Source organism: Manis javanica, chromosome 9 (assembly GCF_040802235.1).
Source record: "Manis javanica isolate MJ-LG chromosome 9, MJ_LKY, whole genome shotgun sequence".
NCBI lineage: Eukaryota > Metazoa > Chordata > Mammalia > Pholidota > Manidae > Manis > Manis javanica.
The window spans coordinates 90,401,253-90,411,710 of record NC_133164.1 but is presented as its reverse complement, the minus strand read 5'-3'; the positions used below and the strand labels follow the sequence as shown (position 1 = coordinate 90,411,710).

The 10,458-nt window shown below is 38.2% G+C and overlaps 1 long non-coding RNA gene across 2 annotated transcripts in view; it reads right to left on the bottom strand.

Annotated features, from left to right (window-relative positions):
• Positions 1-1,243: 1,243 nt before the first annotated feature.
• LOC118972276 (uncharacterized) overlaps positions 1,244-10,458 on the bottom strand; it is a 55,437-nt gene continuing 46,222 nt past the window's right edge. The window contains exons 3-4 of one of the 2 annotated variants that reach the window (XR_005061155.2): positions 4,812-4,858; positions 1,244-2,144 (exon numbers count right to left, since the gene is read on the bottom strand). This is a non-coding gene — a long non-coding RNA (uncharacterized lncRNA). The remainder of the gene's footprint in view (positions 2,145-4,811; positions 4,859-10,458) is intronic. The other variant, XR_012121192.1, reaches the window with a different exon arrangement.

The following is a 10,458-nucleotide window of genomic DNA, read 5'->3' as shown; positions in this document are numbered from 1 at the left end:
GTTGGGACACCTCCCCACCATCTCAGGGGCAGCCTGCCCAAGGGTTGCACACATGTAGACAGATTTTGGGTTCAGAGGTCCTGCCGACTACTGCCAGATGTAACTCTGGGGGGAAAATCCCAGGGCAAAATACCTTTGAAACCGACATCAGTCAAAGGGAGAAATAAAGTGGGAGAAACCTGTTTATTGCTTACAAGCAGTCATCCACTTCTGTTCTCCTGTGTCTCTTGTGTCACGGCTGCAGAAGAGGTGGCTGCAGAGGAAGGGGCTCCACCCAACCTCTCTGGTCCAGATTATGCCCTTGCTCACCCTTGTAATTACCTATTGATATGGAGATGACTGCTTCTCTCCACCCCTTAGAAACACCTATTGATATGGAGATGCACTAAGGCCAGGTGAGAGAATTTGGAAAGACTGCAGTTTTACCCACAATAACCTAGCAATTATACTTTTGGGTGTTTATCCTAAAGAAATGAAAACTTGTGTTCACACAAAAATCTACATGTGAATTTACATAGCAGTTTTATTTGTAATATCTCAAAACTGGAAACAATCCAGCTATCCTTAACCAGGTGAATGATCAAACCAGTTGGCACATCTCTACCATAGAATACTACTCAGCAATGAAAAGGAACAGTCAATGCACTCTTCAACCTGGACGAAGCTCCAGAAAATTATTCTGAGTAAAAAAAGTAAATCCCAAAGGCTACATACTATGATTCCATTTATGTGGAATGACAAAATTACAGAAATGGACCATAAATGAGTGGTTGTCAGGGATATGGAGGTGATGGGACCAGAGGGATGTGTGTGGTGACTATAGAAATATGAGGAATACTTTTGGGGATGAAGATATACTGTGTCTTCAGTGTATCAATGCCAATGTCCTGGTTGGCCTAATAGTACTATGGGTTTGCAGGACATTACCATTTCAGGAAACTGGGTAAGGGCACAGAAAATCTTTCTGAATTATTTCTTGAAACTACATGTGGATCTACACTTGTCTTACAATACAAAGTTTAATTTAAAAATAGAGTGGCCCAGGTGGGCCCAACGAGAAGGTGACATTGAAAGAGGTGGAATAGACAGACATGCTTTTATCTGAGTAGACAGAGTCCCTAGCAGAGGACTCTGCAGAAGAGCATGTGGCATGCTCAAGAGGCACCAGGGAACAGTGTGGGTGAAGAGGAATGCAAACCATGCTTATCAGTTTTCCAGAGCTACTGTAACAAAATACCACAAATTGGGTGGCTTAAAACAATAGAAATTTATTTTCTCACAGTTCTGGAGGGTAGAAGTATGGAATCAGCAGGGGCATATTCTCTTCAGTCTCTAGAGGTGGACCTTTCCTTGCTACTCCTGGGTTCTGATGGCCCCTTGGCTTATAGCAATATCACTCCAATCCTGCTTCCATCTTCACACCCTCTGTATCTGTGTGTCCCTGTGTCTTCACATGGTGTTCTTCCTGTGTGTCTGTCTTCACATTGTCTTCCCTCTTCTTATAAGGACAGGAGTAATATTGGATCAGGGCCCACCCTAATGACCTCATCCTAACTAATTACATCTGCAAAGGCCCTATTTCCAAATAAGGGACTTGAGGTTAAGACTTTAACATATCTTTTTGGGGACACATTCAGCCCACAATGCAATGCTGTGCCAGGAAAGGAAGACTGGTTATAAAGGACTGTGCAGCTATGGGATCAAGCCACAGATCTGGCACCTGAAAAGCTATTCAGAGTTCACATCCACATCCTGGATCTGCTGACTCTGAATCACTCCCACTAGCATCTTTAAAAACATGCTTTACTCTCAGTGCTTCTGTTATTGATTTCATGTAAAAGATATTTTTATGCTCCTTAGGCTAGGGTACTTTTGTTAGTGGTACAGTCACTTGTGGTCATGCAGGTCTGAATGGCTGGTCTTCCTCTTTCCCACAATCCCATGGCCATTATTGTGTCTGGTTGGGAAGTAAGTAGAGTAGGTAAGGACAGGCCAGAACATGGAAGATCCAGGAGGCCAGGAAGACCTGGATTGTCTTGGGTAGTCAGTAGGGAGCCATTCATTCCTGAGCAGGGGAATGATGTAGGAAATGCAGTTTCCCAGGCCTGGGCAGAGTGGGATGAAGGGGACAAATCGGGGGGCATCTGGAATTGAAGTGGAAGTGAAATGGTCAAGAACTGGGAATCATCAATATGAGAGGACAGATTATTTGTTGTTCTCAGCCTTGGAGAAACAAAGATGAACCTTAGAGGGTTTTTTCAGGAGAGAGTGAGAATTAATAAAAGATTGTTTGGTCAGTGGTTAAAATAAGAGCTTGCAGGCAAAACACGGAAGGGGAGTTTCCACTAGAAGGGGAGGGTCAGTGGCTTCAAACTTCACCAGAGACAAGTCTAGTTGTTCTAGTAGGAAGGCCTTCCCATATCTCCCTTCATCATCCTCAGGGATGGCTCCATACCCACTTCCAGGGTCCTGGGATATTTCAGTCTCCCTGGTGACCACATGGCTTCTGAAACTGGGGCGGGGTGTCCTGCAAGTCCTGTTACCCCTCTTCCCCGTCTTTCATCAGAGCCAAGGGCAAGAGAAATGGGCTAAAAAGGAGAAGTGAGCTGGCAAAGACCCAGGGGAGGTGGTCTGGCTGAGGGCCTGAAATGACCACAGTCCCAGTAAATGGGCAGACATCGAGATTCTGCTGGTGCCATAGACATTACAGCTGAATCTATTTAAAAGAGAATGGCAAATATATAAATCACGATTTCCCAACTCCCTCATTACACCCCCCCCCACCACCAAGAACACCAGGGAAATGTTTATATTACACCTCAACAGCAGCCAAGGTCAGGAAAAAATTTGGAATTCTTTAATTTAAACTCCAGTTCATTCACATGCTTGTTGCTAAATCTTAAAATTATTTCCTGCTAAAAACATATGCAACTCTTGATATTCAGATAAATGGATTTTTCAAATCAGACTTGAAATCTTAGGAATTAATTCAAAACGTCTTTTGAAAAGCTTTTATGTTTCTGATCACAAAATGTCAAAGTCACATTATTGTTAACTGAAGTTCTTCCACACTTCATCTTAGCCAAAAGGCAGAGAAGCAATTCAGTTTTCCTAAATTTAGCTTTACTTATTAATACTCATTTATAGCCAAAATGATAAGATGTCATGCTTAAAAATAATAAAATGCATTTCTTTGGCATATTAAATGTAGGTGGAGCTTCCAGCTATGAAGGAGTAAAGAAATCAACAAATCCTTCCCACTAAAAATAACTATAAACTGGACATAATTGTAAAAAGCAATGGTTTCAGGATTCTGGAAATTGACCATGGGTAAACAACAAATTGAGAAGCATATCATCATTAAAAACTGTTGAGATTCAGGTAAAAAGAGTGGGGATATGTGACATTCTTGCCCTAGATTGCCTCCACCCTTTATCCTAGGCTGATCAGCCTAGCTATTCTACCAGTATAGGATTGGCCTTCACTTGATTTGGAGTGAGGAGTAGAAACCACAGCCAGCAGCAAATGTGAAAAGCCTATAGATCTCCTGGCCTAAGGTTGCAATCCTGATTGGATGAGCAGTATAAGACTAGCCATAAATTAAGTAAGGAGATCCTGGAAATGAGATAGCCACTAAGATCTTAGTAAGCATTCCACATAACCCTAGATGTCTGGGAGCCTGTGTGTGTGCATTGTAGAGACCTGGGAGGGTCTGGCATTAAAGTAATGGCTGGGGCAGAGTTGAAATAGCCAAATTTGAATAAATTCCCCCAGTTCAAACACAGATCCACCAGAGAGAATAGTGGTTAGGCCCAACCTCTGACCAATCATTGAGTGACAATTAAGTTATGCAAACACTGAGGCAACCCAAAAAAAGTCAGGCCCCCAAAGAAAAAATACCAATAAATATATTTTTAAAAATCTGAGCAGTCATCAGCAGATGCACATTGTTGGATGACAGAATCTGCAGATCAAATCTACACAAGTTAAAAACAAACAAAAAGTAGTAACAACTAAGACTCTCAAATGATTTTTAAAAATCCAGAATCTAGATTTGTTATGCTATATTATCTAAAACATCCAATTTTCAACAAAAATTTATGAGTCATGAAAAATAAGAAGAATGTGTGACCCACACTTTGGGGGAAAAAGACCATGAAAACTGTCTTTAAGTGGCCCAAATACTGCATTTAATAAAGACTTCAAAGTTGTTATTTTAAGAATGTTAAAAAATACTACAGGAAACCATGTTTAAAGAATTTGAAAAAAAATATTATTAAAATGACTCAATAAGTAGAAATATCAACAAAAAATGAATTTTTTAAAAAGGACCAAATGGAAATTCTGCAGTTGAAAAATGCAATAACAAAATGAAAACTTTATTTTATGGGTTCAGCAGTACATTTGAGAAATCAGAAGGAATCAATGAATTTGAAGATGGATCAGTAGAATGAAATCCAATCTGAATAACAAAAAAAAAGACTGAAGAAAAATGAATAAGTTCTCACAGACCTGTGGAACAACATCAAGCATACCAACTGCATAATGGAAATTCCAGAATAAGAAAGGAGACAAAAAGGGCAGGAAAAATGTCTGAAGAAATAATGACTGAAAACTTCCCAAATTTCATAAAAACATTAATTTATAGTTCCAATCTCTATGAAACCCAAGTAGTAAAAACAGAGATCTTCACTTCACTTAGTCATATCAAACTCTTGAAAGCAGAAAACAAAGAGGAAATGTTGAAAGCAGCAAGAAAAAAATTAATCACATACAGGAGAACAACAATACAAATAATTGCTAAATCTCACCAGAAACAATGGAGTCCAGCAAGCAGCAGAATGGCATATTGCAAGTGCTGAAAAAGAAAACAAATGTCAGCCAAGAATTCTACATTCAGCAAAACTATCCTTCAAAAGTGAAAGAGAGATAAAAATAGTCTCAAATAAACAAAGGCTAATCTGTGATGCTAACAGACATGTATTATAAAAATAGTAAAGGAAATCCTTCAGGATGAAAGAATCCTTTGATTGATCTGATTGATAACTGGAATCCTCAAGAATTCCTAAGAAATAAAGATTAGAAATGGTAAAGAAGTGAGTAATTATAAAAGACAATGGATATACATTTTTCTCTTCTATTATTTCTTTAAATGGCATATATATATAAGGCAAATGTGTTTTGGGGTTTGCAACATATATGGACATAGTAAAATACATGACACAGCACAAAAGTGAGGGTGGAGTAGGGAAAAATGAAGCTGTATTGGAACAAAGTTGCTACATTTTACTGGATTAAGTTAGCATTAACCTGAGGTAGGTAGTGATATGTTAAAATGCATATTGTGATTCCTAGAGCAAGCACTAAGATAATAATTCAAAAATATAATTTAAAAAATCTACTAAGGAATAAAATACTAAACAATATTGTTTCACACAAAAGAATGGAGTAAAACAGGGACAGAGGAAAAACAAGACATGAGGCATATAGAAAACAAAGCAAAATGACACATATATATCCAACCATATTAATAATTACACTTAATGTAAATAGAAGAAACATTCCAGTCAAAATTCAGAAATTTTCAGACTGGATAAAAAAGCAAATCCATTGTACATTGTTTATAAGACACATCATAGGTTGAAAGCAAAAGGATATCTGTTCTCCTAATTCTTATTCAGTATAATACTGTAGGTACTAGGTAGTACAATAAAACAAGATGATCAACCAAATGTATTATACACAAATTGGGAAAGAAAAAGTAAATCTCTTTATTCAGAGAGAGTATAATAAATTATGTAGAAAATCTCAGGATAAATATCAATAGACAAAATACCAAATTTCCAAAATGCAATGAAATTAAGAAAATATATTCACAATAGCATCCAAAACAATAAAATACTTAGGAGTGACTTGCAGTAAAAGGTACAAAAAATTACAAGAGAAGCTTAAAGCTGTAAAGAAATGGAAATACATTCTATCTTTAGGGACTGAAAGAAACAACATTAAGATGGCAATTCCCCCCAAACTGACCAATAGAATCCCTATCAAAATCCTGGCATAATTTCTTATAGAAATTGACAAGCCAATCCTAGAATGTCTATGAAAATGTAAAAGACTCAGAGTAGCCAAATCAGTTTTTTAGAAGAGGAGCAAAGTTGGAGAACTCATACTACCTGATCTCAAAACTTACTACAAAGCCACAGTGATCAGTGTGGTATTGGCATAAGGACAGACATACAGATCAATGGAACAGAAATGAGGGTTCAGAAATAAGCCCTTATGTTATGATCAATTGATTTTCAACATCATTGTCATGATAGTCCAGTTGAGAAAGAATGGTCTTGAACCAATGAATTCAGACCCGTACCTCACTATACATACAAAAATTAACCCAAAATGAATTACAGGCTTAAAAGTAAAAGCAAAATCTTTGTGACCTTGGGTTAGGTAAACAGTTCTTATATATTATACAAAAAGAAGTAATTAACAAATTGGACTTCATCAAAATTAAAAACGTTTGCTTTTCAAAAGATACCATTAAGAAAATGAAAAAACAAGCCATGGTCTATGCGAAAGTATTCACAAATCTATGTCTGATGAAGGATTTGTATCTAGAATATATAAAGAACTCTTACAATTTGATAAGTCAAAACAATAAATAGACTAAAGATTTTTCTTATTTTGGTATCATTAATATAAAACCACAAGGGCAACATTGTGGTTACTAGGTGTCCCCCATTATCAAGTCCCCACCACATACCCCATTACAGTCACTCACTGTCCTTCAGTGTAGTAAGATGCTATAGAGTCACTACTTGTCTTCTCTGTGCTATACTGCCTTCCCCGTGCAAATGGGCAAAAGATTTTATTTTATTTATTTTAATTTTTTATTGAGGTATTATTGATATACACTCTTATGAAGGTTTCACATGAAAAAACAATGTGTTTACTACATTTACCCATATTATCAAGTCCCCACTCATACCCCAATGCAGTCACTGTCCATCAGTGCAGCAAGATGCCACAGATCCACTATGTGCCTTCTCTGTGCTACACTGTTTTCCACGTGATCCCCATACCATGCATACTAAACATAATACCCCTCAATCCCCTTCTCCCTCCCTCCCCACCCGCCCTCCCACACCCCACCCCTTTGGTAACCACTGGTTCCTTCTTGGAGTCTCTGAGTCTTGGGCAAAAGATTTTAACAGATACTTCACCAAAAAAGTATTCAAGTGATTAATAAGCACAATAAAATATATATCTACACAAAGATTTGCATGTAAATGTTTATAATAGCTGGACACTGGGAGCTGACTCTGCCCTGTTCTTGCTTCTAGGGCTTCCTGGAAGGAGGAGGTGGTGGGGTGCCCTGCTGTGTTTGGATGGATCCTTGATACATATGCCAAATCCATCAAGAGTCACACTAATGATGATAAGAACAACACTACTGTATAATCTGTTTATTCCTAGCAATGATGGCACTCTGTGCCATTACAGGCTCTGCCATTTTCAAGGTACATTGATGCCCACCATGTTATGCAAGCCTCACTCATGTGGGTAAAATTCTCCCCACGATTGGCCTATCCTGGCCACCTAGTAAGCTCCTCATCTCCCCAGGCACCTAGCATTCTCCTCACAACCTAACAAAATGCTAGATGGCAATGGCCTGAGCTAAATAGTCTGCTCTGACAGGGTGCATCTTGGCTGGTTAAGACAGAGGACTCTTACTCTCTTGATCGCTGTCTGTTTGAGACTGAAAGATGTATCACCCTGACCTTTCTTTTAAAAAAAAGAGAGAAATAAGAGCATTTACTATGACTGAGCTCCATTGCTGGGACTTTAAAAAATCAGAGCAAAACCACAGTAGCCAAGGAGGAGGGAGAAATGTGGTTTACTGAGCTTTGATGAAAAGAAGGAATTTCTCTCATGGGACAACTTGCTTGGAAATAGAAACTGCTAAAGTTTAGACATGTGATTCTCATTATCCTTTCAGACAGGAGGCAGATATAATTGGATCCATTTCTATTTTAATTATAATTCTTTGGCTTTAAAGAAATTGCCAGTGGAAATCTGCAAGTCACCAAAAATGCTGCCATTTCAAATTCCCTGGATTCTAATGTGGTGGACTTCCTTCAGCAGAGCTGAGGCCACCCGCCATGATTGATGGTGGTGATTGCTACAGACCTAAAGTTTTCCCCAAACAGAAATGAACTGACCCCTTTCCTCTCTCTCTTTCTTCCTCCCTTTCTCCCTCCTTTGTTCTATTTTTCCTTTTGAAGTAAAGAGAGAGATCTATTCAATTAGGACAACCCTCCAACTACAAAAAAAAAATAGGAGAGGGCAGGAAGCCTTCTGTAATAAATGACAGCAGAGTGCCAGTGCACAGGGATTCCTTTTGTTCTCTAGCTGGCCAGAGGGATTCTCCAACCTCTCTAGAGTCCCAGATTCAGGAATAGTCCTGAAGAGTGCTTGAAACTGCAGGACAAACTCCTTATAAAGCCAAACAGCACAATCCACACTGCAAAACCCCTGGAGTTAAGCCTCATTTGAGCTTTTCACACTCACTTTCTTTCCATCAGTCTCTATGTCAAACATGTTCTTGGCAGAGTTGGAGAGGAACACTGGTGAGATCAATTCTGAGGACAGGTGCTGAGGACAATGCTGAGGGGCCCATAAGCCTCCAAGGGGGTGGGGAACAAGTTCCAGAGAGAGCAACCTGGCAGGTGCCTGGGGTCCCTATGCCAGTACCCTGACTTTGGTCCCCATGGATGGTTGGTAGCTCATTGAATATTACCTGTACAAGACAAAGGCAGGACTTGTTTATCTTCTGAAGCTGAGCAAATAAATATAAGAAGCACAATCCATATTGTAGCCACAATTTTGTTTTAAATTAAAATTCACATAAACCAATTATGAGTATCCCCAAAGTTTTGCTTACTCTAATTTGCCCTGAATTCAAATGTCTTACTCAAATCCACTACAATTCAGCCCAATCTTTTCATCTGAATAAATGAGCTTGTATATGTACACACATACACACATACTTGTACACTGTTCAGCATAGAGTTGTTACATCACTTCTTTCCCCAAAGACTCCCACCAGCATCACTATATTCCATAGACACCACAAGCACATTATCTCTCTCTGGAAACCCAGTTGTGCCTGTGATCCTCCTGTACCGAGCCAAACAACCCTGTGAATGGACTTGAATAGAAGCCTTGGAGAGGGATACAAAGAAAGGCAGACATCTCCATTACAACTAGATAGAACCCAGATGTACCTGAAACCCAAAGTGGGCGTTACTCCATGCCTACCTCCCATTGGCCTTGTCACAGGGAATTTAATACTTCATAATAAGTTCTGTAAGAGCAAACTGATAAAAGATTTCGAGTTTTCTATGATTCTGTGGCTGGATGCTTCCTTCAGCTGCAGAATTACTATTCATGGAGGTCAGTGGCTAGCCCTACAGATCCTGTGGAAGGAATTACAGCCCAAAATAAGAGTAAGGTTTAATTACATGTAGTCATCACCATTCTCTAAAATGAGATCTGGTATCCTGACTTCATTATGGATATTTGGAAAAGTAAAAAAAAGCACTCTATGAGACAGAATCTAGAGACAGCCCAGAACCAGACAAAGATCATACTTGTCAACAGCAACTGTTCATGTGAGGAGATCATGGAAAGATGGTTTTGAAAGTGCTGAAGAAAAAGAGCTTTGAACTAGAATTTTATATCTAGTTATATTACTATAAATGTGAGGATAAAATAGGGATATCATTAGGCACACAGAATATAACAGTTTTACTAGACAATAAAAACCCTTTTTGAGAGTAATTCTGGATGGAGAATTCTGGCAAAAAAGAAATAAATATAGGAGGGAACTTTGGAATAAGGGATATAAGAGTGAGTACATAACTTGGTAGTTTACTGTTGTGTAAATAGGCAAATGTTTCTAATTTTCCTTTATATGTCTCCTCTGAAATATGAATGAGAAGCCAGAAATGACCTGACAGTGAAAAAAGCCTCTAAAATGAAATATGGAAATCAAATTAACAGATAGAAAAATGAAATTTGGAAACAAAGACAATGCAGAATGCAGAAAAATCTTTTAAAATATATAATTAATATTCTCGATAGATGAGCTATTACATCCATTAAATAAAAACAAGAGGCTATAAAAATATGCATTCAAAAACCAAGAGGGATTTCTTGGAAATTTAAAATATGATAGCAGAAATATAAAATTCAGCAGAAGATTTAAAGACAAATGTGATGAAATCTCCAAGAAAGTAGAATAAGAGACAGAAACAAAGATACACAGACAGACAGAAAGCAGGAGAAAAAGTAATAGAAATTAGGACATTAGTCCAGGAGATTCAACATCCAAATAACAAAAGTTTCAGAATGAGATAACACAGAAAACAGAGGGAAGATAAATATCAAGAAATA